The sequence below is a fragment of the Terrapene carolina genome, unplaced genomic scaffold (assembly GCF_002925995.2).
Source record: "Terrapene carolina triunguis isolate 2854851 unplaced genomic scaffold, T_m_triunguis-2.0 Scaffold139, whole genome shotgun sequence".
In the NCBI taxonomy this organism is placed as follows: domain Eukaryota; kingdom Metazoa; phylum Chordata; order Testudines; family Emydidae; genus Terrapene; species Terrapene triunguis.
In genome coordinates this window covers 12649426-12676927 of record NW_020664490.1, presented here as the reverse complement: position 1 = coordinate 12676927, position 27502 = coordinate 12649426, and the positions used below count along the sequence as shown (strand labels likewise).

Genomic DNA, 27502 nt, shown 5'->3' with positions numbered 1-27502 from the left:
AGCTTCTGTCTTGTTGTAATGTTCCTCTTTTACCTCCTAGAGGTTTCGATCATTTATAGTTGTTTCTGGTGGTTTTCAATTGATAATCTTGGGAGCAAGCAAGGCTAGACACTTCACTGGCTAACCCCAAGGTGCGGTGACAACTCTCCTTTGCTCAAATGGGCATCAGTGAAACACATTATCCCTGGTGAATATTTTTCACTCTAAGTCCGTAAAGCATACCTTCAATATAAATACACAATTCTTAAATATTGCCTGTACTTCCACCTCACAATGATTATGAATCTTGACAAGTTACAAGATTTCCTTAGATACCTTACATGATACTCTTTATGGATAAATATCCTGTAAGACATGTTTGATGTGGTGAGTTTGCCAGGTCTGAGCTGAGAGGAGTTTGCAAAGAACAGGAGACTCTTCGCCAAGGGGTTTCAGTGTCGCAGTTTCTGTCTCTGGGCATACTCATTGCTGCCTCACTCGGCATCTGGATGCCTGTCTCCCACCTAAGCCCCAGAGCAATTCATGAACTAGGGAAAGACAGGCATTTGGCCACCTAAGTCACATGCAGGGCCCGAACTGGTAGGTGACCTCTGGCATGCCAGCCAGATTGGGTGCCATTCAAAATCAGGCCAGAGGAGGAGGTGGTGCTGCTGCCCACTATACAACTTTTAGTCCCGTGGTTAGAGGACTCACCTGGGATGTGGGAGACACAGGTTCAATTTCTGCTTCTACCTAAGGTAGAGAAAGGGGGATCTCCCACCTCTCAGGAGAGTGCTCTAATCACTGAGCTATGGGATATGCTGATGTGAGGGCTCCCTCAATCCTATTGAAACTGTTCCACTGTGTATACATAATGAAAGAGCAATGGTATGCCATCCGTCTAAACAATGCATGCCTCGCATATCCCAGGGCTGGCTGTGCCCGTGGGGTGATTCTGTCCAGCTCCTGAATGTACATGAAGGATGCCACTTTGTATGCAAGTGTAGAATTGCATGCCTAATTAAAAATGTCACAGCACATTGAAAGAATGACTGGAGCAGGGGGACTGCATCCTAGATCTCCCACCTCTCAGTCATTTTCTCTCTGGCACCAGTGATTGTTTCATAATGGGTAAATACTTAAGTAGTCAAGAATGGGGGAAGGGAGAATATGAATGAATGATTCTGTAGTCAGGGTACCCACCTGACAGGTGGGAGACCCCTGTTCAAATCCTTTTTCCTCCTCTGACAGAGAGAGGGAAATTGAACCTAGGTCTCTCAAATTCTAGGGGAATGTGTTAACCACTGACTGCTAGCTCCTTACTTAGTCTCACAAGAAACCCCTTAGTGACCTAAACTGCCTGACTCCAGGTATCAGGTTCCTATTCCTGGATCGCTAAGCAGAGATAGGCATCTTCCTGCTGCCCAGACTTAGGTGCCTATCTCCAAGAGAGGGTCAGGGCTTAACACACCCACCTCTTGTCAGCATCCCCCATTGGCTGGCTTAGGTGGCTTCCTGCCTAGGATGCTGGGTTTTGTGGATCACATTTTTAGGCACCCATCTCACCTCATTCATTATATGAAGAGCCTAGTCGCCTAACTCGGCTTTGTGGATTGCAGTGCTGTTCTTGTAATTTTCTAGGTGCCATGACACTCAGCAATGCAACACCTTAGTCCTTTCATGAATCCTACCCTTTGTGCCATGCTTTGTTGAATTGTGATATGATTGTAGCTCTGTTGGTACAATTTAATCGCAGGGGTGCTTATTTCTTTACTGCAGGGGTCATTTAGTGTTACCAGCAAACGCAAAAGATCATCCTTATATGATCACACTCCATAGTTCAAGGAAGTAGTTTCATCCAGTTATACAGAATGCCTTACCCATTAAGCTTGCCTCTGGGTTGATTCCCCTACTTCCATAATCAGGCCATGTAATGCTATAATTGACTTTATTTATACACTGGTAATACTGTAGATTGGCTTGTTAATGGAGATGAAATGACCTTGTTTACAAGATGACTAAGAGAATCAGGCAATGTGCACAGACATTACAGGCTCATACAGTAAAGCAAAACAGGGTAGAAAGATTTAAATTCAGTCTGAGTACATTTTTATTGCAGTCTGAGTATCTTTCTGGTTTTGGAAAACATTAACATTATTCCAGACCAAGTTGCTTCCTGATTTCTAACACTAACTAATGGGACCCTCTCACAGTTTTTCTACTTCAGGTTCTTGGTAGAGCATTGCTGTATATTCAGGGTGAAATCCTGGCCCTACCACACAGTCCATGAGAATTTTGCCATTGACTTCAGTGGCACCAAGATTTCACTCTCAATCTAGGGCAATGATAGAGAAACTAGTACGGGCCCTATTTCTACTGTTGCTGTAATTCAGCTATTCATGAAGTGCTTCTGCTGTTAGGACTACATTTCTACTGCAGTTAATTTAGTTTATTGTAATGACTTCATAGTTAATATTGATTTAGTTTTATTTTCTTACTTCAAGAAGTAGCAGGAATTGGACTATATAATAAGAATTTAATGTCAGCTTCTGGAAGGTTGATTAGGACAGACTGAGTACAAGATGTCAGTTAAAATAACCATCACAGTACTCTAAAAAAGGTCAGTGGGCGTACATTTCCTTTATTCTGTCATTCATTACTCTCCTATTCCTCTTTTTATGTTCTTTGATGGCAAGCCCAGAAAAGGGTTTGTAAAGTCTGCAAGTGGTGCTGCAGGAGGACTGTTTTCACTGACAGGGAAGTGAAGTTACGCAGATCAGTAATCTAGTGTTTCTGAAGAGTGTAAAAGAGAGATTTACTGAGACAGCATAGGATAGAGCATCTGTCTGCAATTTACAGAGAAAACCTGCATTGTGTTTGTGAAATCTGAGGTTTTCAATTGCTGAAGCCCTTGTTTGGCAGCAAAATAAATATGACCTTTTATTTTCTTCATCCAAGACAGGTCTTTCTAACCTGTTGCAGCAGAAGACATCAGAAAAACTCTTAAGACTGTGTATTTATCAGACTTCAGCTTCTAATTTCTTTGAGTACAATGCCAAGACCCACTCCTCATATCTCTCTTTTCTGTGGATTAGGAGTTAGAAGCTTAGTGGAAAAGTTCTGAATTGGGAAACATGTCTGCAAATGAGTCACCTCCTCTAATGCAATGCTACAGTGCTAAAATGTTTTTGGTAAGTAGAAATTTAATACACTGGCACAGAGAATGTTTTTTAAGTTTTAAAGAGTAACAAACAATTTAAGGTAATAAATAATATCTAAAAAACAGTAGAAAGTGGCCTTTTAATGTCCGAGAAGAACCTGAGATATGCATTTTTATATTATATTTTAGTTTAAAACTCAGTCCACATGATTCCTTTGATTTTGTACTTGCTTTCAACTGAAATCTTTCTATAACACGTTTACAGGTTAAGACAACTTTCTGCCACTTTTTGCACACTTTGGTTTGGCAAGGCTTTAAAAATGTGTAGACTTCTAAATGTAGTATGTATTAATCTCAGGTGTACCACTATTAACATTAGGGTTCATGCTCTGGGTGTCCTGCTGTTGACACTACCGAAGTGAGCCCTGTGACCATCTCCAGAGCTCACTGAGCGAACACTGATATTTTGGGAGCTCAGCGATGGACCTGGAGACTCCTCTTCTTTGTGGATCAGGAAAAAAGTGATTGCTGGGAAGAAAGAGACCTTCTCTGCATGTGGTCAGACTAGATGGTCACATTGGTCACCTCTGGCTTTATAATCTATTAATCTAGTGCTCAGGGCTGGGGCATGGGCAGGCTGGCCTAGGGGTTAGTGTCAGGCATGGGCTCAGGGGCCAGAAGCCAATTACCAGGAATGAGACTAAGGGTACGTCTACACTACGAGATTAATTCGAATTTAGATAATTCGAATTTGGGAAACAGATTGTATAAATTCGATTGTGCGCGGCCACACTAAGCACATTAATTCGGTTTTTAACCACATTAATTCAGTGGTGTGCGGCCACACTACCCCATTAATTTTAACCACATTAATTCGGTGGTGTGCGGCCACACTACCCCTAATTCGAATTTACAAAATCGATTTTGGTGCTACTCCGCTCGTCGGGGTGGAGTACAGAAATCGATTTTAAGCACCCTTTAATTCGAAGTAACTGGCTCCGTTGTGTGGACGGGTTAAGGATTAATTCGGATTAACTCAGCTAAATCCGAATTAAAGTCGTAGTGTAGACCAGGCCTAAGTTGGAATGTCAGGAGATCAGAATCGACAGTCAGGATACCAGGAGGTCAGGATCAGAAGGCAGGAACAGGTAAACACCAGACTAGCAGTCCATGGCAGGATGAGACCCAGTTGTACAGAAAACTTCCTGTTTCTTCCTCTGGCTTAAATAGAGGCTGCAGCCCATTAAGGAGTTTTGGATCTCACCCAATCAGAGAGTAGGGGCAAGTCTTGTGGCCTAGTTGGGCTTCATGGACCCCAGTCCTAGGTGCTGTCTGTGAGCTGCTGGGTGGAGAATTGGAATGTGATGACTCCCAGGACACCTATGCACCCAGATTTGAGACCCGCAGGGCCTGATATCACCCCCTCCCTCCAAAGAGTGCCCTCTGGGTGTTGTGGGTCTGGGCTTCTCAGGGTGGTTCTTCTTGAAGGCTTATTGTATTAGAGCAGGTATATGAATGTATTTTTCTGGCTCCCACATATGCTCCTCAGGACCATAACCTTCCCAGTCAATAAGGTGTAAAAGTTTTCCCTGCTGGCATTTAGAATCCAAGATCTCATGTATTACATATTCTTTGTGGCCTTATACACACACTGTCAGGGGAGGTGGTTGAGTCCTGTGTGGAAATGAGTTCTTGATATAGGGTTTCAGGTGGGATATGTGGAATACCGGGTGAATATTGAGAGATTGGGGTAGGTGTAGTTCAGTGGTGACCTGATAAACTTGATGATGGATTTCCTAAGGGCCAAGGTACTGGAAGTCCAACTTGCGCGAGGGGGTCTGTTGATGCAGAGGTGTTCTTTTGAGAGCCACACTTTTTGTACCACTGAATAGGTGGGACCTGGTTGATGTTGTTGGTCTGCATGTCACTTGTAGTTAGCTTTCACTTTTTTTTCAAGGTGGCCCCTTACTTCCTGAATTTGATGAATCATCTGCACTAAATCTGAAGTGATGGAGTTAGGAGAGGTCGTAGGTAGTTGTGGGTAGAATCAGGGGTGGAACCCATCGTTGGCTGAGAAGGTTTTTTTTCCCCTGTGGATGCGTGATCTGCGTTATTGTACACACATTCCACGTAGGGTAGTAATGCGGAGCAATCCTCTTGATGGTGGTTAATATAACATTGTAGGTATTGCTCTAAAATCTGATTGACCCTTTCCATCTGGCCATTAGACTGAGGATGGTAGGTGGAGGAGTAGTGAGGCTGGACCCCCAGAAAATGTAGGGCCTCATGCCAAACTCAAGCTGTAAATTGTGACCTTGGGTGTCTCTTTGGTAGAAGGTAACCTGGTGCAGGGCACACAATAGACCATTGTGGTGAAGTGGTCTACCACTGTCAAGATCGTCATGAACCTGTTGGACTCAGGGAGCTCCACGATAAACTCCAATGCCATAGTGGCCCAGGGTCGGGATGGAGTGTCTAGAGGTCGAACTTATACTGCAGGGTTTGTGGCATGACATCTTGGCTCAAGCCACATCACAGGATGGTATGACGGCCCGTATTTTGGGGTTTATTCGAGGCCACCAGAAAAGACCAGGTATCAATTGCTGAGTTTCAAAGCGACCCACGTGTCCTGCCAGTTGGAGTCATGTCATAACTGTAAGGCTGCCACTCTAGCCTGACCTGGAGGAATGTAAATGCTGTTATTCACAGATGTGATCCCCTCCTGAGTGTCATGTCATTCCCTGTTGATGGCAGCTAGTTCGCTGGACAGAATTTCAGAGTCAGAGGCAGAACAAATCAGTGCAACTAGGTCCTAGCAAGGAGCAGCATTCAGGAAGTTGTGGGGCTCGAGGATGTGGGCCGGTTCCCAGCTAGGTCCATGTGGTTCAGTATCAAAGCTCTTGGACAAAGCGTCGGCTTTGCTGTTTCTAGTTCTGGGGCAACATATGATAGTGAAGCTGAACTATGAAAAGAATAGAGCCCACCAGAGCTGCCGTTGATGTAATGTCTTTGCCTTTAGCACATATTCCAGGTTTCTGTGGTCAGCGAACAGTTGGACTGGATGGTGAGCCCCTTCCTAATAATGTCACCCCTCCTCAAAGGATGTCTTAATGGCTAGGAACTCCTTACCCAGGATCTCATAGTTCTATTTGGTGTGGGTAAGCTTCCGCAAATAATAGGCACATGGGTGTAGTATTTGTTCGGGTCAGTGTTGCTGAGAGTATGGCCCCCGTTTGCCACACTAGAGGCAACGGCTTTTATTAGAAAGGCTCATGTGGCAGCAGTCAGAAAACAATAATTAGGCTAATCAATTTCCAAAAAGCTAGAAAAGAAGTTTGGGGGCTAGGCCCTGGACTGGGATTCAGGAGTTCTGGATTAAATTCCTGCCTCTGCCACAGACTTTCCATATGATCCTGGGCAAATCATTTAATCTCACCGGGCCTCTGTTCTCCATCAGCATAGTGGGAATGACACTTCCTTTCTCCCACTCTTGTCTAGGTAGGCTGGTAAGTTCTTTGGACCTTGTATTAGTGCAGGGCCTAGTACAATGAGGCCCTGGTCTTGGTTGTGACCTCTGGGCATCAACTTAAAAATTTAAAGCTTCTTGACATGAGAATGTATAAAATTTTCTCTGTTGGGCAATGTATCTTCATTTTTACAGGATCACCTCTCCTTTGTTGTCTGTGTCCCCACTGTCTCTTAATTTGAATATGATCCAAGGCATGAGAGCTATAGATTGGCAGACTACCACCACTGTGTAATTTGCAGGGACACTGTTAAGTAGTTACAGTCCAAAACTTGTTTTGTTAAATTTTATAGACAAAACCTTAAGTGTCAATGAAAATTCTTGATTTCATAGTAAATTAACTTAACCATTTTAGCCATGAACTAGAATGTTGAATTATACTCATGCATTTAAGGAACATTCTCATCCTGAGTAAATTGGGGAATATAATAGTCATGTAATTTACAGTCAAAATGATGTGCTGTGTATTGTAGTAGATATAATGTTTACTCCTGGGGGAATTCTGCGCCACTGCGTGTGCCCAGAATTCACTTTCCCCACAGACTTCTTTGCTTCCCCACAGAAAAATGGGGAAGCAAAGAAATCAGCGGAGGACATGCGCCCCTTCCCCAGCAGCCCAGGCGTGTCTGTTCGAGTGCTCGCAGTAGCTGGTGGAGATGTGCGTGGGGAGATGTCAATTACCATCAGGGGGTGGAGCTGCATGTGTAAGCGAGAGAGACTGTCCCTCTTGCTCGCTATTGTGGCGCACCCAACGTGGAGCAGTAGGGCTTCAGTGTTTGGAGGTAAGCACGAGGCAGGCTCTGTCCCCGCAAGCAAAGCAGAAAATGTAGCAGCCTGCCTGCATAATTGTTCCTATTGTTGTTAGTTGATTGTTCCCATTCTTAGTGAATTCCCCCAGGAGCATAAAACAGGTCTAAAAGTTTTAGGGTTCCTTTACATTGCCAGAGTGGTGTAAAGGAGCCTTACTGTAAATGACAGTAAGGGAATCCTCAGCTAGGATGATCTATGTGCTTTCTTGCATTTTTCCTGTGCCAGAGAGGCACAATGGGGTTAGATTATAGCTCAGGATCTATTTTACTTACCCATTAGAAAAAAGACTTTGAGGGCAAATAAAATGTTTATCAATCAATCGATAAAATGTCAGGACAGTCAGAACCAAGCACTTCCAAAAGTAGCCAGCCAGGATTATAACTGGAATGCAGGGTATTGGTTAGCAAGTATCTGTAACTTAACTTCCATGTGTTTAGGAAATGCTGAATAGTTATTGTGCCATTTTTTCCTGTATTAAATTTTTTTCCTGTATTTAAATAAATTACCAAAATAATTGAAACTGGCGTGATTATATTGCTTTATTTGACAACATATGCAGATGTGACATTCCCCTCTGGTGTTATCTGGATCGGTGATCTGTTAGGTCACTCCAATCCTTGATTCTGGGAGCCAGCCTTACCCTGCTCTGCTGTGAGAACCCTCACTCCTGGGCCTCTGGCATGTAAGCTGCTCCCAGCTACGTGAGTGAGCACTTTTGGCCAGCTGCTGCTTGGATTGTGCAACCGAATGACACTAGCCAATATCTCCAGTTCCAGGCATAACCCTAGGAACCTCCATCTTGCAGTGTCCAGTTATGCCCGCTGGATGCTGCAAGCTTATATGAGTTCGTCAATTTAACAAAGAAATTGATATGTACCAGGCTTGTTATCCCAAGAGAAGTCTCTGACACGCTTCAAACCAAATGCACTGCTTCAGGTAGAATAAACAAACAAATTTATTAACGCATTCTAAGCTGATCCTAACACTTTCAGTGCCCTTACAAACTTAGATGCTTCTCACCACAGGCTGGCTGGTTGCCCTTCAGCCAGGCTCTCCCCTTTGATCAGCACTTCAGTCGCTTGGTGGTGGTGTCTGTAGATATACGTAGAAGAGAGAGGAAGAGCATGGCAAAGGTCTCTCCCTTTTATCATGTTCTTTCTTCCCCCTTGGTTTTACTCCCCCCCCCTTAAGGGTCAGGTGAGCATTACCTCATCGTAGTCCTAAACTAACCAAAGGAAGGGTGGGTGACTCACTCGAGAGTCCAACAGATCCTTTGTTACTGCCTAGGCCAATGTCCTTTGTTCTTGTGAGGCTGGGCTGGGTTTGTCCCATACATGTCCTGATGAGGTGTGAACTGCCCCTCTGTTCCTGGTGAGTTTTGCCTGGGCTTGTTTTAAGCTATGAGGAGACATTTTCAGCCTCATAACTATATACACGAAATTACAACCTATAACATAACATTACTATAACAACAATGCTCAGTGCATCATGAGCCTTCCAAAGACTTCCAACATGACAAACTTTGCATTGGATACCACACAATTGTATTATAAGGATGAACATGGGGGTGCAGGGTATTCCCCGAGATACAGAGTGACACAGCAGAATTTTGCAATATTTTTAATTTTTTGGCACAGTTTTTTTTTGGGGTGCAGAATTCCCCGAGGAGTAAATGTTATATTGATCTTACTTGTGCACTATTCATTTTTCTTTATAGATTTATAGAATTAATTGCTGCTGTTCTTTATGCTCTGAGTTATTGTGATACAAAGGAACAACACTGAATATGTGCAACACTTCTATTCATATCCATAAATCATGTCATTTGTAGGAGAAGGAGTAATAAGACATATCTTTGAATTTTACACACTAATGTATACTATAGCTCATTTGAAGCATTTATAAAACAAAAATTATGACCTAGAGGATATATTTTTAGCTGAGTGAAGAGATTTCTTAAATTTTCTTAATCATACAGGTAGTTTATGTACACTCCAATATGCGCATATATGTTGTTAAAATATCTGCTTGTCTCAATAGAATGTTTGCTGTAACTAAGGAAAGCAAAAAGATTCACAGAAGATTCTTGAACTCATTAATAAAATTGGGATGGTTAACCAGAGGGCAGTAGGAAGGTGAAGAGAAGATGCAAACTGAAGAGCTAGATAGAAATTGTGTATGGTAGGGCAGTTTTCTACTTTTGTTAAATGGTTCTCTAATCTATCAGGGCTTAGACACTCATGATTTTTATAACAGAATAGATATTGCCCAGAGGTTACTTAGGAAAATTCTTCTTAATCTCATAAATCATATGCTAGCATTACATATATAAACAGAATCTTCAAGACAGTGCTACTGCATGAGACTAGAGGAAGGAATCCTGGCCCCAATGAAGTCAATGGAAGTTTTGCCATTGACCTCAGTAGAGCCAGGATTTCACCCTTGATATTTAGGAGGCTGTAAAAATGGTTAAAAAGCCAGAATTGTCTAACCAAAGAGATATCGTTCATCCTCAATTTTCGCATTGAACTGTAGATCTGATTAAAAAATGGGATGTAATTTTCATTTTTTCACAAAGAGGGCAAAGAATAAGTCCTGAAAAAGCAAGGTATCAGATAATTGAGAGAATTTGCGACCTTGGGCTACGTTAGCTTGTTTTGGATAACTACAATAATTCAGGTGAAACTGCAAGTCTGATTCAACAAAGTCTGTGTACAAACTTTGCCATACACACTTTAAAATTTAGATTAGAAATTCTAGCGGGCTTCTTGGAGTAACACCCACCTGAAGCATAAACATAGTTCTGAGTCCCAGGATACAGGCAGCTGCCTTTCTTGTTCACCATGCCTATTTTTTTCAAGCTACATCACATTTTCTCCTTTATCTGTGTCTACTCTTTCAGGGGTTCTCATAACAAATATTTTGGTGGCCTCAGACAATTTTTCCAGCACGTTCATGTCTTTTTTCTTATTGTTTCTTTTGCTTTTTTGGTTGCTTTTTTTAAAGACTTGCTAGCTACTAAGTTTGTTGTGAAAAGTGATATTTGTGTGTTTGTTAATATCACTTTTCACAGCAGACTAAGGCCTGGTCTACACTACGACTTTAATTCGGATTTAGCTGCGTTAATCCGAATTAATCCTTAACCCGTCCACACAACGGAGCCAGTTACTTCGAATTAAAGGGCGCTTAAAATCGATTTCTGTACTCCACCCCGACGAGCGGAGTAGCACCAAAATCGATTTTGTTAATTCGAATTAGGGGTAGTGTGGCCGCACACCACCGAATTAATGTGGTTAAAATTAATGGGGTAGTGTGGCCGCACACCACCGAATTAATGTGGTTAAAAACCGAATTAATGTGCTTAGTGTGGCCGCGCACAATCGAATTTATACAATCTGTTTCCCAAATTCGAATTATCTAAATTCGAATTAATCTCGTAGTGTAGACGTACCCTAACTCAGCCCTGGCAACCCCAGTAGGGTGACCAGACAGCAAGTGTGAAAAGTTGGGATGGGGATGGGGTGTAATAGGAGCCTATATAAGAAAGAGACCCAAAAATCGGGACTGTCCCTATAAAAATCGGGACATCTGGTCACCCTAAACCCCGGGGACAAATTGAGCTGTGAATGGGGAGGTGGGTATGGAGGCAGCAGGAGCCAGGGGCAATGGGGCACTAGGGAAGACAGCGGGGGCCAGAAGTGATGGGAGGGATGGTGAGCTTAGGGAACGGAGGCCAAAGCCCTGGGGCTGAAGCCTGCCACTTGCCACTCCAGGGCTGAAGCCTGACCACATTGCCTCTGGGAAGGTGCAGAACTCACTGGCTGCCTGCTCCTCCAGCTTTTGCGTCCCCAGAGAGGGGCCACTGCTTTGCCACACCCCCACCAATAACCACCCAAAAGGCTGTGGCTGCAAGAAAAGCCCCTGGTGGCCGCATGTGGCCACCGTGGCTGTATTTAAGGAACTCTGCTCTAGATGCCCCAATTTGTGGATTTACAATACAGTTTTCCTTTTTTTTCTGTCACCTGTTCCATAATCAATCCATGGAAACAAAAACTGTCTACATGAGGGAAAGAGTGAAACTGCTATACACAATATTGCCAGATGCACAAAGTAAACAAAATGGTGAAAAATAGAGACTTTCTCTTCTGTGATTATGTTCATTTTATGGTAATCTTTGGTGTTGCTTGTAAAAATAACAGGTAAAAAGAATCAGACAGAGATGTGATCTTTAAGTTAATGTTGTTCCTATCAATGCATTCTCACTGTAGCTACGTTGCTAACAGCTACTGCACCCCTAACAAGACTAGAGATGGTGAGGCTCAAGCAAGAGAAGCTGCATTCACAGTTACTGAAATGCATACATGTGTTCTTCAGGGCAACACATTCACCTGTACTTTGCCACAGCCTTAATCTCATTGAAATGACTGCAAAGCAGTTGCGGCAGTGGGGGAGCAGAGTGAGGGCAGTTGGCTTCAGGGCCGGCTCCAGACACCAGCAAAGGAAGCAGGTGCTTGGGGCGGCCAATGGAAAGGGGCGGCACGTCCGGGTCTTCGGCGGCAATTCGATGGCGGGTCCCTCATTCCCTCTCGGAGCAAAGGACCCGCCGCTGAATTGCCGCCGAAGAATGAAGCAACGCGGCTGAGGTGCCGCCGAAGTGCCGCCGATCGCGGCTTTATCTTTTTTTTTTTTTTTTCCCCACTTCGCTGCTTGGGGTGGCAAAAAAGCTGGAGCCGGCCCTGGCTGGCTTCAATGGTGTTACTGAGCATGGGCAGTACAAGCCAAGCAGAAAATCTGTGGAGGCACGTGATCCCGCATGTCTGTCCCATTCATCTCCTCTGCGTTGGGGGATGGAGGAAGGAGGAGAAGAAGCATAAGGAGCTGAAGCATTTCTACCACTGGGTATAGTAGTTTTCCTCAGCATGTTTGCACAGATTTTTTAGGCAGATGTCACTTGAATCACTCCCATCCTACCAGGATAATGAATAGGTGAACTGACTAAGGGTTTATGCGATTGGGCCCTTTTATTTTATCTCCAATTAAGAGTATTTCTAATCTGATTTAGTTGTAAATAAAGGAAAAAGAGGGAGCACAATCTCTCCTGAAGCTGCTTAGTATTGGGGAGCGGGGGTGGGATTTGTACACTTTGCAGATTAATCCTCATGGTGTGTTGTCCCCATTCTATGGACCAGACCAGAAGCTCAAAATAAGTTTGCATTTGAAGAGCCCTTATGCAATCAGAAGTGTATGAATGGAACTTTTAGAGGATTAAACAGTATGTGTTAATGTAATGAGAACAGCATTAAGCAGATTTAAAAAAAGATAATAGGCATCTATGTCACCTCTCAAACAGATTACTTCATCATACTCCAGTAGAGACACTGACAGTGAGATCACACACAACACTCCTATACTATGCAGCAGGTGCAGTGAAATCACTCCTAATCTTCAGCACTTCAGTACAGGTGAGAAGTGATGTCTCTACTGCCTCAGTATAATAAAGAGCCTCAAGCCAGACAGTAATACCAGAAGACAAATGTAAGAAAATTGATGGTAACCTAATGAAGAGTATGAGAGAGTTATAATTACTTCTCACTATTGCCTATTATGAGGGTTGATAGAAAGGAGTGAGACAGAGGTGCAGTAGGGGTGAATTAATTTAGTTAATTTTCAAGCTAGCAAACATTTGCTAGAAGGAGGGAAAGATAGGCTAAATATAGACTTCACTAAGCTGGGAGAGATGCTTCCCTAGATAGTTTTTAGTTTTGAGTCACATATAGTAGTAAATTCAGTTTAAAAGAAATTCAAATTACTGTACTTCATAAGCTGTGCTGTTCAACCAGCCTGTTTTAGTAGAAACTGAAAATACACTGATCCTGTACTCCTCACATTTGCAAATTGGTTTTTTTTTGGGGGGGGGACTATTTTTTGTAGCCTGCTTTTGGCAACAGCTCAGTTTTGCAATGCATATTCAATATCCCTATCCATAACGATTCCTATGCTTGTTCAAACAATGTTCCCCCCCCCCCGCACCTTTTAATGCTTGGCTGATCAAAGCAGGAAATAAATGATAAACCTGGTTCCCCGGTGAGATCAAAGCATACAGTAATGGTATAGCTTTGTCCTGTCTTCTTTTGGAACTAATAGGCCTGGGTTCATTGTCTAACAGGGAGGGTGAGATACCTCTATTGGAGTACAGCTTGAAAAGTCAGATTTCTTTTTTTGTATGGTATACCCAATTAAAATGGTTGTGAACACATTTGCAAGAACTCCAAGAATTCCTCTAAGTTACGATATAGGCAACCACATATACACACTTCTCAACTAGAGAGAGAGTAAGGAATACATCAAACAAAGGCCCCATGACTTTGTTGCGATGTCTTCATGATAAGAATTACATTCATCCAGTCAGGAAACAGAAAGGGCATCATGTGTCTTATGTGGCCAATTGCAACTAACGCAACTTGAATTTACAGTATAAAATATTAAATACTGGCAACACCCTGTACGCACCTGATCCATAAGATTAAATAAGTTTTCAAAATAAATCTGAGTTAATTCAAATAATGAACAAATGAGAGGACATCACAATCTGCATGTAGACATTCTGTGAACTGAAAACAGTCTAAAATTGTTGAGTAAATTATTTGTTCTCTATTATCTACCATTACATGTACGTTTTCAAGTTGATTCCAAGTATCTCCATCCAGTAATACATTGTTTTGTACTATTTTCTTCAAGAATATTAGCATTGTATTGTACAGTAGTGTAGAACTTGCATATTTCAATAAAAGAACCTTTCACTATAACAGAAAAGTACTGAAATACAATAGACTGAGAAGGGCTGAAATGTAAGATCTCTAATGTACTTCGCTAAATGTAAGAATCAGATTCTCCACTCCGGTAGAACACTTATGTCAATGTGCAGCAGTGGAGCAGAGAATCAGACCCTAAGGCTTTGTCTACACTAGCACTTTTGTCAGTAAAACTTTTGTCAGTCGGGTGTGAAAAAATACACCCCCTGACCCAAGTGCTGCTGTGGATATTGGTGTGTCAGCGGGAGACGCTTTCCCACCAACATAGCTATTGCCGCTCATTGGGGTGCTTTAATTATGTTGGTGGGAGAATTCTCTCCTGCCAGCATAGAGTGTATGCATAAATATCGTAATGCCTCTGTATAAATCCATGATAGATGCCCAAATCTTGAATATTGCTTGCAGAGCTGGTTGTCCTACTTCAAAAAAGATATATTGGAATTGAAAAGGTACAGAGAAGGGCACAAAAATGATTAGGGGGATGGAACAACTTCCATATGAGGAGAGATTAAAAAGACTAGGACTTTTCAGCTTGGAAAAGAGACGACTAATGGGAGATATGATAGAGGCTTATACAATCATGACTGGTGTGGTGGAAGTGAATAAGGAAGTGTTATTTACTCCTTCATATAACACAAGAACCAGGGATTACCTAATGAAATTAATAGGCAGCAGGTTTAAAACAAACAAAAGGAAGTATTTCTTCACACAATGCACAGTCAACTTGTGGAACTCATTGCCAGGGGATGTTGCGAAGGCCAAAACTATAACAGGGTTCAAAAAAGAACTAGATAAGTTCATGGAGGCTAGGTCCATCAATGGCTATTAGACAGGATGGGTAGGGATGCAACCCCATGCTCTGAGTGTCCCTAGCCTCTGTTTGCCAGAAGCTGGGACTGGACAACAGGGGATGGATCACTTGATGATTGCATGTTTGTTCATTCCCTCTGAAGCACCTGGAACTGGCCATTGTCAGAAGACAGGTACATTGCTCTGACCCAGTATAGGCATTCTTATGTTCTTAATTATTTAATAATTTAGTACATTATCTTGCCATTCAGAAGTCCCAATAAGGATCAGGGCCTCATTCTGCTAGACACTGTATAAAAACACACAAAGACCTGGGGCCAAGTTTGTAAATATATTTGGGCACCTGAGATGGTGTTTCCTCTCCATTCATAGCACCTCCTGCTGGTCACTTTGGGGATTAGCTCAGTCTCTCAACCCATCTTTTCTATGTATGTGGCCTCTCCTGCTCTTGCCACTTCTGGTCCATGGCTTGGCTCTCCAGTCAGGTCACTAAGTCCCTCACCTTCTGGGGAAATCAGTCTTTTCATACCAGCTGTCACCTCCAGCATCCTGACCTACTGACCGGTAAGGGAACCCAGGCCCACTCTCTACACTAGATTCCAGCCCAGGGACCCTATAACACACAGCCAAGGCCTCTACTGCCTTTGACCTTGCTGCTGTTTCCCTGGGCTTTTTTCCTTACCTATCCGACTCCCCCTGTCTCTGGGTTCACCAGCTTCTCCTCTCAGGGAGTCTGTGCAACCTGCCTTCCTGCAGCCTCAAACACTCCTCTTACTTTCCAGGAATTGCCTGTTCTTCCCTAGCATCCACCCCTTACCCTGTAGCCAAATATCTGGCTTTCTACAGACCACACCTGTTCTGGCCCAGGTGAGCCCATTCCTCTAGCTTCCTGGCTTGCAGCCTAATTAGTAGCTTGGGCCCATCTGGCCCCACCCAGCTCTTGCTGGGCCAGTATGGGGTGCACACCCCATCACAGTCCCTAAGGATGTGAATGGGTGCCTAGGCACTTTTAAAAAACCCAGTAGGCACCTATCTTCATCTTTTAGGCACCTAAATACCTTTTAAAATCTGGTCCTTCATCCCTGCTTCAAAACATTTGTTATTTAATTTTGAGTACCGGTATATATTTTAAAGGGAAGGGTAGGGACTGTGCTTATTTTGGAAAATGTGCAACATTTTAGAAGGGAGATTGAACATCCTGTGCAGCAATTTACTATGTTCCTGTGTTTATGGACTATGTTCATTTGTTTTGATCTCACCACATGCCTCTGCTTACCAATATAACAGCTTGCTCATGAAACGCATTACTGTGTAAATGCTAATGTTCTGAAGGAGAAATGATTTAGATGGAAAACTTCACACTATTGTATGTTACTCTAAATTATTTCATTTCCTCTACAGAGGGGCCAAATTCTGTTTCTAATTTGAATTTACCCTTTCATGTTTGTGTCCAATTAGGTGAATGATCAGAAAAAAATATTTTTTTCCTTCCATTCTCATTCTGTTTTCTGTACAGTTGAAATATCATTAAGCAGCTAGAGAGATTTGGTAACTGCACTCATAATCGTGACCTGAAGTAAATCTAGAGCCAAACATGGCATAGCTAATTTCCTGTTCACTGAGGAGTAGATTGTGTATCCCTTACTTAAGATGGCAGTGGGGTTTCCAATGTGAGTAAGTGCTCACTGAGGAGAGTAAAGGCTGTACAATCTAGCCCCAAACTAAGTGGCAGTTTATAGTATTGTTACTCAAAAAGTTCCTTGGCTGTTGACATTGGAAAGGAGTATATAAAGTGGTTATAGCCTAGTTAAACATTTGTAAGTGTTATGTATTCTTAGGCATTTAAATTACTCCCTCTTGTGCTTGTGCCTAATCTTATTCCATTCATTGTGACTTTCCCCTTAAGACAACACCCTGGCGTATAATTAATGGACACTAAATCCTTGGGCCAGTTTTCACATCTCATTCAGAGTAATTCAATTCATAACCTACCTGCCAACTTTCTTTTCCTTCCATATTATGGGCCAAGATTAAATGTCCAGAGAGAATGAAATTCCCCAGTTCTACTTGGGATTCCCAAACATGCCTACATATAAGTGGACAGTAGTGTGTGTTTAACTACTATAAAATTTATCCAATGATACTACTCCAACTACTGGGCAAAAACATGTCTTTCTTCTTGTAAGCAAGGACCTTTAGCTGGGAATTTTGGGAAAGGGATTAATTTTATGTAGACACGATTTTAATTCTAACCTTTTTGGATTAAACCAAAACATATTAATCACCCTGAGGATATTTTTAGCACATGGAAAGGTAATCAAACATAGTATGTGCCTTTTGATATGAATTTTAATGAAACATGTTGTATTATGGATTCTTCACATTACTACAAACTGTGTTTTCTGCATGGTAACGTCTCTGATAGCCGGAAGAGCTGACCATCTATATAAACCATACCACTAGGAAAGGAAAACATTGGGTCAGGGGATATAACAAAAAAATATTTACCTACTAGATTAAGTGTAGACGACACATAACAAAGGGGGTGGGGGAGGGAAGCAGATTTGTTCTAATTGGACCTAATTCCTTCTGACCACTCATTTCCCAAAGCAAGCCTCATCTACAATGCAGTGCCACCGTCCATTGTAGTGAATATTCATTTAAATATACTGACTAGTTAAATCAACTATCTGCATAACAATTTTGTGGCTTTATTCTGACTGAATTTTATGTTCTGTTTACAGATAGTTAAATTGGAAAAGCAGTAGATTACATGCATCTTGTCTGATAAAATGAGACTATGGCAACCTGAACTTTGGGTCTTGCATAGCTGTGTGTATATATATATATATATATATATATATATATCTGTTATGAACAGACACAATGAAAACAAAGTGCAGGGCAATGGATCAAGGGTGGGGGAAAGGATATAGCACAATTATGCAAAATTTTAAAAAGTTGAATGCCTTGAGAGTGCAATTTTGCTTTTTTTTTTTTTTTTAATTGGGCTTGAGTAAAAGATTTTTTACAAGAGGAACTGGATTTCCATTCTGTCATCTCAGACATCCAGTTGTATCCTCCCCCTCATCTACAGGCCAGCTTCACTGGCAGATATTTTAAGGACTCACTGACCTTGGCAGGATTGTGAAGCAATTTTTGAACTGTTAGAGAACAATACCATCAATGGGTTAGGCACACATATGGTTTACTTCAACATCATGCATTTCTCACAGATAGAAGATTGGTGTCTAAAAGTACCCAGGACTCACACTGTAAAGGGATTTATAGACTGAAACTAACATCTTAATTTACAAATAGAAATTGGAAGTCAGTGCAGACTATGGAGCACAAATGTTATATGCTCCCAGTTTGAAAATGGGGAGCCATGTCCTGTGCTGCCTAAAACTTCAAAATGGTCTTTGGATGTAGCCTAAAGTAGAACCCATCATGGTAAGCCAAGCTGGAGGTGAGAAAGGCATAGCTGAGGTGACCATGTATCCCAAAGGAAAAATGGGACACCGCGTGGGGCTGGCCCGAGCATTTGCCCGAGCCCCTCACCCTCCCACCCCCCGCACAGTACTAGCGTTGCTGCTCGCCTGAGCCCTGCCTGCCCCCCACTCAAGCCGTCCTCCCCATGCGGGGCTGGCATTGCTGCTCGCCCCCACACACACTTAGACAAAAGTGGGCATATGTCTCATTTGTTCTTGCCAACTGATCATGCCTGTATTATACATTACACAGCAATGAGATAAGAGGACATTTTGGCTATCCAAAAGAGACCCCACAGGGCAGACATGCACTTTCCGAACACTACCCTCTGGGTCCTTAGACATACACAAATGTGTTGTTGGAATACGTGATCAGCCAAACCGGAGCCAGTGCCAATTTGCAGTTATATATATTTTTATGTCCCTTCTGTTGGAAAGCACTGTTGAGGTGCCAGGGGAAAAAAAAAGAAGACAAATGTGTACTCCACTGCCCAACAAATTCCTAGTAAAAGTTTGATGCACCCAGCCTTAAGCTTATTAGATCCACCTTCTCACCAAGACTATTCACAATTCTGACATATTTCCTTTTTGTCCCACTGCTCGGCTTCTGAGACAGCCTGTCATTTTAGAGTCCTCCTTAATGCACCTGAAATAAACATGAAGATAGTAATTTCTTTTGGTGATGTCATTGTATTGCTCAATAAAATGTCAAAATAAAGAGCAAGTGACGTCATTTCAATGTAAAGAGGAACAAGTAATCCTTTTTGTGATTATTTTACTGAGCTGCAGGATGGGGGACATCAAATAATGTTGGAAGGGGCATTCTAAAATTTGAGAAGTTGAAGGGGGTATAACAAGACTGAGGGGAAGCTGTTCGCCTCGCTGAGATTTATTTATTATTGTGATGGTTCTAAGCTACTTACTGAACTTTGGCGGGGATAGCATATCACTGGCTAAAACTGCACACAGCATTCTCCATCTGTCTTCACATCACATCACACCAAAAGGGCTTTATAGCACTGCTTCGTATTTGGCTATGTTATGAGATGATGCGTTTTCATACTAAACTGTGTCAAAATGCTCAGATACAATATCAGCAGTTTTTCAAACTAATATATCAGGTGCCTGAAATGTAAAATAATTGAGGCCAAACAACCCTTTTCTCTCAACATAGCCAATTCCAGTCTCCCATCCTAGTCTCTGGCACTTGAATCTGGTTGCAGTGATCTTCTGAATCATAATCAGCGGCTGTGGCTTTTACTGTCACTTTAGTTTTTTTAAAATGTCACTCTGTAGTCTCAAGGTACAAGTTTACTGACTATACAGATTACTTTCATATAGTTAATTATGTCCCTAGTTGAGCTTTTTAAACTTGGGAGTTGTCCAGTTTATTAATTCTTATGTAAAGTGGTAGGGGAAATAGCTTTAAAATTATTTGCTTTATTTTAGTGTTTTATTGTTTTAATTTAGTTTGTATAGGCCAGTGTTGCCAGCCTTTACCGCCTGTTGACTCATTTCTCTTATACACATCTCTGCGCTTTCTCCCATGCTGCCCCTTATGTGAGGCACAGCCTCCCCCATAAAGCCATGCCCTTATCTTCCATCAGATCCCTCCTTTAGACTCATGTCTGCTTTGATACCTATAGAACACTGCCAGTTGATAATTAGATAGGTGGTAGACTATTGTGTGTGCACAGCTAGTCTACCTAAAAATGTGGTCATATGATTGTTACTTTGTCATACTTATCCCCACCCCTACCTCTTGGTTTCATCAATAACCTAGACTGTAAGCTCTAGGGTAGGCACTGTTATTTCACTACCTGTTTCTAGACACCTAGAATGAGGACGATCTAGACCCTGCATGTAGTCTCTAAGCCTTACTGTAATATATTAAAAAATAAGGTAGGAATTGCAGGTTTTTTCCCTCCATTGCTTTATTTTAAACTAAAGACTATAAAAAGTTAGTTCGCTCTAAGACTCCAAGATGAGTAGTGAATCAGTCTCCCCTAAGCTCGTAACAAAATCTTTATATTTGGAAATTTCCCCTTTCCCACTTGATGATATTGAATATGTGGGATATTACTGAGACGACTATTTTGGATGAGGGATTAAGGTTATGTTTTTTCCAAGTTATTTTGCAGTCCTGTGAGAGGATTAAAAGAGTTCTGTCAAACCTACAGCAAAATATTTATTTGTGCAAATATGTAGGTGTGACAGAGTATAAATGGATATTAACTTACGTCACTGAGCATGAGATTTGCATTCCGATTGTTACAATAGCTGGTAAAATAAAAGAAGAAAATTCAAAAGTAACTGAAAGTAGAAATGGCATGTATTGATTCTCATGACACAAATGCCACGGGTCAGCTCATCAGTTGCATCAGAGTCACAATCAGCAGAACTGGTAGGTTGGGGCAAAGGTGTCTTTTTGGCCCATTACAACTTAGAGCAGCATTAAGTTGTGCTTGCTTTTAATGGCTCTTTAAGGGCCATGACACGAGGGACAATTGCTGAAGTGAAGTGTACTCCACCCATAGCCCCTATGCCAGTGCCATAGGGTGTCACAGAGCCAGCTATGCTGTCCTTATCCCATTTGGGGGATTTCCCCGTTCCAGGGTCTCCGCAGCTGCCCATTTAGAGTAGCTTGAAGTCTCCCTTGCACTGCTGGAGTGGTGCAAAGAGGAATTAGAGGGGCTGAGAATCTGGCCTCAGACACCTAATTGCCTCTTTTATGAATTTGGTTCAATGTATCAGAAACTCAATACAGTAGAACCTCAGAGTTAAACACCAGAGTTACAAACTGACCAGTCATCCACACACCTCATTTGGAACCAGAAGTATGCAATCAGGCAGCAGCAGAGACAAAAAAAGAAAAAGTGAATACAGTACAGTACTGTATTAAATGTAAACTACTAAAATATAAAGGGAAAGCCACATTTTTCTTCTACATAGTAAAGTTTCAAAGCTGTATTAAGTCAATGTTTAGTTATAAACTTTTGAAAGAACAACCATAACGTTTTGTTCAGAGTTATGAACATTTCTGAGTGATGGACAACCTCTATTCCTGAGGTGTTCAGAACTCTGAGGTTCTACTGTATAGAATGATAAAATAAAATAATAATTATTAGTAGGCTATTTAGTCTACTCCAGGCTGACACTTTGATAAACATCTGCTTGAAAGAAAGCATCTAAATCTTCAAGAAACTTAGTATTCTATTTGTGAGAAAAGTTGGGTGAGGTAATATCTTTTACTAGACAAACTTCTGTTTGGCAAAAGAGACATGCTTTTGGGCTTACTCTGAAGAAGAAGAGCTCTCTATAAGCTCAAAACCTTGTCTCTTTCACCGACAGAAGTTGGTCCGATAAAAGATATTCCCTCACCCACCTTGTTTCTCTAATATTCTGGGACTAACATGGCTGCAGCTACACTGCAAATAACAATTAGTATTCTGTGAGAGTCAGACTAAGTCCCACAAGAATCAGTTATTAAATTATAGTCCAACATATTTTGAGAAAATCCATGAATGGCATCCAATTAAATATCCATCAGGGGATTAGACCTTTTGGGAAATTCTGTCATTAAAAACAATAGGACTCAAACATTAGCAAATGTATTAGTTACCCAGGAGGCTTATTACATGTAATACTCTATTTTTTTTAATCTACTTGTACTAGACTGCATATATTCAATCATGCTGGACACTTATGAATACAGAGGGGCAGATCTGTTACTGCTAGGCATTGTACTGACTAATGACTTACTAATTTATGATAACTTTATTTCACTGAACTCACCAACATTAGTGAATCAAACTCAGTTTAAGGGTAGTGTGCCATCAGTGTACAACTGTAACACAAATTAGAGTCTGGCTCTCAAAAATGTGTATAAAACTGGTATTGTGATAGTCTATGTTTGTTGTGTCTCAATGATTTTCATAGCAAATTTTCTCAATTTACAATATAATTTTAAATGCCAGCCTTGCAAACTAGTCTTGGGCTCTGCAAGTCAAAACTTTTATGACTATCATTTTAATTCCTGCATATCATCAGGAATAAAGCTGCTGCAGACCATGTTATGCTCCCAGTTAAACCTATGCAACCAAAATAAGGCTAACCAAAGGGTTGAACATTTTTTTAAATATCTCTTTACTTGTCAGCTGAGAAATTTCAATATGGAAGTCACTGAGGATAACAGATATGGAACACCACATTTTTAGGGGTACTTGTGAGACTAGGTCTGTATTTTAAGTTGGGGCAATCCTTGTCATTTCACCCCCATTCCTCTGGTGATCTCACCCACTCCTATGCTCTCAGCCCCTCTACCACTACAACAGCCTGCTGCCAATTTAAGGATCTAGTGCTCTCCCTAGGATTGTTCTGCATCTGACTATTATCACAGCAATGCCCACCTCTCAGGTATCTCAGCCTTGATAACCCAGTGCTATTTCAGATTAAATAAAACAAATCTGGGCTTCCTTATCTCCTACGCCTTCTCAGTCACCATTAAATATTGAACTCTCTTATCCCTCATGAAGATTCACATCTTTGGTCATCTCTGACTGTTCTCTGTCATTCACTGCTCCTCCCTGGTAGTCCTAGCTCTCACCAAATCCTGCACTTTTACATTATAAAAATCTACCCCATTCCTCTTTGTTTTATCAGTTACAATCCTGGTCCATGCCATGGTGATTTCTCAGGCCTGGTCTACACTAGGCTTTTATGTCGAATTTAGCGCCGTTATATCGAATTAACCCTGCACCTGTCCACACCAGGAAGCCATTTAGTTCGACATAGAGCTCTCTTTAAATCGATTTCTGTAATCCTCCCCAACGAGAGGAGTAGCGCTAAATTCGAAATGGCCATATCGAATTAGGCTAGGTGTGGATGGAAATCGACGCTAATAGCTCCGGGAGCTATCCCACAGTGCACCACTCTGTTGACGCTCTGGACAGCAGTCCGAGCTCGGATGCTCTGACCAGCCACACCCCCGGGAAAATTTGAATTCATTTTCATTTTCCTGTCTGGGCAGTTTGAATCTCAGTTCCTCTTTGGACATCGAGGTGAGCTCAGCAGCAATGGCAACGATGCAGAGCTCTCCAGCAGAGATGGCCGTGCAATCTAATAGAAAGAGGGCCCCAGCATGGACTGATCGGGAAGTCTTGGATCTCATCGCAGTGTGGGGCGATGAGTCCGTGCTTGCCGAGCTGCGCTCCAAAAGAAGGAATGCTAAGATCTACGAGAAGATCTCCAAAGCCATGGCAGAGAGAGGCTACAGCCGGGATGCAACGCAGTGCCGCGTGAAAATCAAGGAGCTGAGACAAGGCTACCAAAAAACCAAAGAGGCTAACGGACGATCCGGATCCCAGCCCCACACATCCCGTTTCTACGAGGCACTGCATTCCATCCTAGGTGCGGCCGCCACCACTACCCCACCCCTGACCGTGGACTCTGAGGATGGGATATTGTCCGCGGCCGGTTCCTCAGCGGACGGGGAAGAGGAGGAAGGAGATGAGGAGGACGAGGCAGTCGACAGCGCTGGCACCGCTGATTTCCCCGACAGCCAGGAGCTCTTCATCACCCTGACCGAGATCCCCTACCAACCGTCCCCCGCCGTTACCCCAGACACAGATTCAGGGGAAGGATCAATCAGTAAGTGTTTTAAATATCTAAACATTTATTTACAACATAACTGGCATATTTAAAATATTAACAGTAGCTAAAGTGCTTTAAAACATGTAAACATTTATTTGCAACAAAACAGGAAGATTGAAAATATTAACAGTGGGTAAAGTGCTTCAAAACATGTAAACAGGAAAGTCAAACAAAAGGGGAATCAGTGCAAAGTGTGTCATGATTAGTCTGTCTTTGGGCGCCTCAATATATAGTCCGAACCATTTCCAAAAAATTGCACAATGTCCGCTTCATGATTATAGTGCCCAAAACCCTGCAGTCATTTGTCCCTCCAAGGGCACCTAAGCCAAGAACTGGTCAATGTAACCGGGGATAGAGGCGACATCCTCCGGGGAGAACTCCTCATACACCTCCTGCAGGTGTTTTTCCAGCCTCATCAGCAGGTTCCTGGGCAGGGAGAGCTTATTAGGCCCCCCGTGGTAGGACACGTTTCCCTGCCACAACGCCAGCAGGTACTCTGGGATCATGGCCTTGCAGAGCAGCGCAGCAAATGGCCCCGGTTTCTGCAGGCTGTCACGAAGCATGCGCTCCTTCTGGCTCGCAGAGACCTTCAGGAGGGTGATGTCTGGCATGACTCCCTGCTGTGAATTAGGTAGGGGAAAGTTAGTATTGGGACTGCTTGCCCGTCCCTTTACAGAACTGCAACCGCCGGTTTACAGCCACGCGGTTTACAGCCGCGAGGGGGTGGGACAGGGCCAGAGTTCATGCTTGCAGGATTGCTGCCAGCAGAGACTTGCATTGTGAAAGGAGGCCAGTGCCACTCTTAAAGTTTTAAGCGGCCACAAGTCTACGGCTTACCATGTTTGCCAGCTAGACAAAGTCCGGTGTCCAGCCCTGCTCCTCAGCTCGCCACAGCAAGACCGCAGGCACGGTAGGCGAGGGCCGAAAATTCGACCTTGTCCTCAGTGCGCGTGTGATAGGTGCTCTGCATGGTCTTGTTCACAGAGAAAGACTATGTTCTCTGTTCACAGATACATTGCTCTGTCTCAGGAATTCGCTCCCTTTTTCCAATTCCCACAGCCACATCTGCCCAGAGGCTAGCGCACATTAGGAGGAGGAAGAAGAGGACACGGGAAGACATGTTTGCTGAACTAATGGCATGCTCCCGAGCACAGGCAGCCCAGCAGACACAGTGGAGGGAGAACTTGTCCCAAATGCACCGGGCAAACATTGAACGGGAGGAGAGGTGGCGACAGGAGGACAGGCAGGCTACTCAAACGCTGCTTGGACTAATGAGGGAGCAAACGGACACGCTCCGCCGCCTTGTGGATGTTCTGCAGGACTGGAGGCAGGAGGAGAGAGCCCCGCTGCAGTCTCTCTGTAACTGCTCTGCCCCGCCACCAAGTCCCATACCCCCCTCACCCAAAGTCCAAACACGGAGGGGTGGAAGGGGCCGTGAAAAATTTCACTCCACCCCTAAGGACTGCTCTACCACTAGAAGGCTCTCATTCCCCAAAATTTGAAAAGTCCTTTCCTACCCGCCTCACACAAGACCCCGTCCAAGTTTCACCCCCCCGTTCCATGTGCGGTTGTTAATAAAGAATACGTTTCTGTTCATTTCTGTTTCCATCCTCTTCTTTTGGAGGGGAGTCTGTCTGAAGGGGGGGAAGGGGCTTGGTCATTGGACAGGACAGTCACCTTTAGCAGGGGGCAGGTGCAGCAGCAGGGCACATATACAGTGCATTGACTAGTTATCCTGGTCAGTCTGGGAGGTGGTTTTCATGTTCTGTGTGGTGGGGGGGGTGGTGTTGCTCTGTGACTTGGTGGCGGGGGAGGGCAGTTACAGATCTTATGCAGCGGTCCTTACCCTGGATCACAGAGCCGCGCAGCAGGGGATCTGTAACCCTCCTCCCCCTGCAAGACAGTCACATAGCCGACACATACACGCAGTCCCGGCCAGGAGGGCTGGCAGGCTCCGTTGAAACAACCAGTCCACCACCGCGGAGCCTGTCATTCCTGGAGTTTAGAAGCATCATTTGCATCACAACACTAAACCCGCCCCCCGCCACAGTCTGCGTCCCAGGTTTAAAGCATTCCCGCGAAAACAGTAATAAAGACAATGGTGTCCATTAACAAAACAGAACAGATTTTATTTTTTGGGAAGTGGGTGAAGGGGGTATGTAATTGGAGAGGATAGTCGACGGCAACTGGGTAAAGAAACGGGGGCAAGTTCTGCTTCTGTGTCCACAAACTTAAAAGTCACTGGGTACCCTGCTCAGCCTTGAAACTGGCTTTCAAAGCCTCCCGTATGCACAGCGCGTCCCGCTGGGCTCTTCTAATCGCCCGGCTGTCTGGCTGGGCGTAATCAGCAGCCAGGCTATTTGCCTCAACCTCCCACCCCGCCATAAAGGTCTCCCCCTTGCTCTCACACAGATTGTGGAGCACACAGCAAGCTGCAATAACGATGGGGATATTGGTTTCGCTGAGATCACAGCGAGTCAGTAAGCTTCTCCATCTCCCCTTGAGACGGCCAAAAGCACACTCCACCACCATTCTGCACTTGCTCAGCCGGTAGTTGAAGAGTTCTTTTTCTGTGTCCAGGGCGCCAGTATAGGGCTTCATGAGCCAGGGCATTAGCGGGTAGGCTGGGTCCCCGAGGATGACTGTAGGCATCTCCACATCCCCAAGAGTTATTTTGTGGTCTGGGAAGTAAATACCTTCCTGCAGCCGTCTAAACAGACCAGAGTTCCTGAACACGCGAGCGTCATGAACCTTGCCCGGCCATCCGACGTTGATGTTTGTAAACCGTCCCCGATGGTCCACCAGTGCTTGCAGCACCATTGAAAAGTAGCCCTTTCTATTGATGTACTGGCTGGCCTGGTGGTCCGGTCCCAGGATAGGGATGTGAGTCCCATCGATAGCCCCACCGCAGTTTGGGAATCCCATCGCGGCAAAGCCATCTATGATGACCTGCGCGTTTCCCAGGGTCACTACCTTTGGGAGCAGTACCTTCACGATTGCCTTGGCTACTTGCATGACAACAACCCCCACGGTAGATTTGCCCACACCAAAGTGGTTCGCAACCGACCGGTAGCTGTCCGGCGTTGCAAGCTTCCAGAGGGCTATGGCCACTCGCTTCTCAACTGTGAGGGCTGCTCTCATCCTGGTATTCTGGCGCTTCAGGGCAGGGGACAGCAACTCACAAAGTTCAAGGAAAGTCCCCTTCCGCATGCGAAAGTTTCGCAGCCACTGGGATTCATCCCAGACATGAAGCACTATACGG

At 43.5% G+C, this 27502-nt stretch overlaps 1 long non-coding RNA gene across 1 annotated transcript in view; it reads left to right on the top strand.

Annotated features, from left to right (window-relative positions):
* Positions 1-12225: 12225 nt before the first annotated feature.
* LOC113406784 overlaps positions 12226-27502 on the top strand; it is a 33524-nt gene continuing 18247 nt past the window's right edge. Inside the window, exons 1-2 of the long non-coding RNA XR_003369881.1 lie at positions 12226-12374; positions 12826-12937. This is a non-coding gene — a long non-coding RNA (uncharacterized LOC113406784). The remainder of the gene's footprint in view (positions 12375-12825; positions 12938-27502) is intronic.